The sequence below is a fragment of the Babylonia areolata genome, chromosome 9 (genome assembly GCF_041734735.1).
Source record: "Babylonia areolata isolate BAREFJ2019XMU chromosome 9, ASM4173473v1, whole genome shotgun sequence".
Taxonomy (NCBI): domain Eukaryota; kingdom Metazoa; phylum Mollusca; class Gastropoda; order Neogastropoda; family Buccinidae; genus Babylonia; species Babylonia areolata.
Window position 1 is genome coordinate 34,806,409 of NC_134884.1, and position 2,500 is coordinate 34,808,908.

The 2,500-nt window shown below is 46.3% G+C and overlaps 1 protein-coding gene across 1 annotated transcript in view; it reads right to left on the bottom strand.

Moving 5' to 3' along the window:
• Positions 1-2,500, bottom strand: part of LOC143285404 (CD109 antigen-like) — an 89,522-nt gene that overhangs the window by 21,850 nt on the left and 65,172 nt on the right. The gene's annotated exons all lie outside the window — the stretch shown is intronic.

The following is a 2,500-nucleotide window of genomic DNA, read 5'->3' on the forward strand; positions in this document are numbered from 1 at the left end:
ATTTGTTTTTCATATCGAAGTGGATTTTTGTACAGAATTTTGCCAGGAACAACTCTTTTGTTGCCGTGGATTCTTTTACGTGCGCTAAGTGCACGCTGCACACGGGACCTCGGTTTATCGTCTCATCCGAATGACTAGCGTCCAGACCACTACTCAAGGTCTAGTGGAGGGGGAGAAAATATCAGCGGCTGAGCCGTGATTCGAACCGGCGCGCTCAGATTCTCTCGCTTCCTAGGTGGACGCGTTACCTCTAGGCCATCACTCCGCTGTGGAAACCATATACACAAAATTATATAAACTATCAACAAAATTCATAAGTAAACATTTTGAAATGTAAGAAAATGAACGACACTTCGCAGTCAAATGATTGACATAAAATAGGAATCCAATAAAAACGGTCAACGTTCAAACGAATTTGTGTGCATCCACACATGCGTGTATAGCTCATCACACGCACGTAGGCATGCATGCCCACGCACACACACAGACACACTATGAACACACACACACACACACACACACACACACACACACACACAGAGAAAGAATGCTCGGTTCTCAGATTAACAACGAACTTCGCCTTTAAACGAGGCCTATAGCTATCAATGGAAAGGTATACATATTTATAAAACAAAAAGGTTACGTTCAAATTCATTGTTTTGATTTTTGATCGCTTTCTTCGTGTTTGTTTTTTCAAACCATTTCGTTTTATCAAACATCACTGTGAGAGGATTACCAAGAACAGGTAACAGGTAGAACCACATGCGTATAGTTATTAAAAAAAAAAAAAAAAACACCCACAGAAGAAGATTTAAGACCTATAGCATTTTCACGGCCATCAAGGCAGTGAATTCATCTCCACTGTGACCGGAGCTCAACGTATGAAGGCGGGGACCAATCCTCTCCTTCCGCCGTTTTAACCTTCCCAAATCGAAGTGAAGGTACTCACATTCCAGACCTGGGTGGAGTGAGGAAAAATCGGAATAAAGTGTCTCTCCGGGTAGTTCCCAACCACACAACACCCATGCCGAACAGAGAAGGCCTCCATCCCGAATCACTAGTTTACACAGGATCACAAGTCCGACGATGCCTAGGCCACTGTGCCACGGCGAGTCCATGCACATACTCCGGGCGGAATAGCCGAGTGGTTAAAGCATTGGACTTTCAATTTTTGAAGGTCCTTGGTTCGAATCTCGGTAACGGCGCCTGGTGGGTAAAAAGGGTGGAGATTTTTCCCATCCCCCAGGTCAAAATATGTGCAGACCTGAGAGTAGCTGAACCCCATTCATGTGTATACGCAAGCAGAAGATCAAATACGCGCGTTAAAGATCCTGTAATCCATGTCAGCGTTCGGTGGGTTTTGGAAACAAGAACATACCCAGCATGCACATCCCCCGAAAACGGAGTATGACTGCCTACATGGCGGGGGTTGATATACAAAACGGTCATACACGTAAAATGTTACATGTCTGTCTGAGCGTGTATGTGTGCGTGCCTGAAATCTGACTGAATGACACAGGAAACGAATGATGAGCGCCCAATGGCAGCTGTCAGTCGGCTCTACCCAGGTAGGCAGCCTGTTGTGGAAATGATCCCGAGTTTGTCAAGCGCTTAGAGCTTGGTCTCCTACCGAGGATAGGCGCTGTATAGAGTTTGTAAAGCGCTTAGAGCTTGGTCTCCGACCGAGGATAGGCGTTGTATAGAGTTTGTAAAGCGCTTAGAGCTCGACCGAGGATAGGCATTGCATAGAGTTTGTAAAGCGCTTAGAGCTTGGTCTCCTACCGAGGATAGGCGCTGTATAGAGTTTGTAAAGCGCTTAGAGCTCGACCGAGGATAGGCATTGTATAGAGTTTGTAAAGCGCTTAGAGCTTGGTCTCCTACCGAGGATAGGCGTTGTATAGAGTTTGTAAAGCGCTTAGAGCTCGACCGAGGATAGGCATTGCATAGAGTTTGTAAAGCGCTTAGAGCTTGGTCTCCTACCGAGGATAGGCGCTGTATAGAGTTTGTAAAGCGCTTAGAGCTCGACCGAGGATAGGCATTGCATAGAGTTTGTAAAGCGCTTAGAGCTTGGTCTCCTACCGAGGATAGGCGTTGTATAGAGTTTGTAAAGCGCTTAGAGCTCGACCGAGGATAGGCATTGCATAGAGTTTGTAAAGCGCTTAGAGCTTGGTCTCCTACCGAGGATAGGCGCTGTATAGAGTTTGTAAAGCGCTTAGAGCTCGACCGAGGATAGGCATTGTATAGAGTTTGTAAAGCGCTTAGAGCTTGGTCTCCGACCGAGCATAGGCGCTGTATAGAGTTTGTAAAGCGCTTAGAGCTTGGTCTCCTACCGAGCATAGGCGCTGTATAGAGTTTGTAAAGCTAGAGTTTGTAAAGCGCTTAGAGCTTGGTCTCCGACCGAGGATAGGCGCTGTATAGAGTTTGTAAAGCGCTTAGAGCTTGGTCTCCTACCGAGCATAGGCGCTGTATAGAGTTTGTAAAGCGCTTAGAGCTTGGTCTC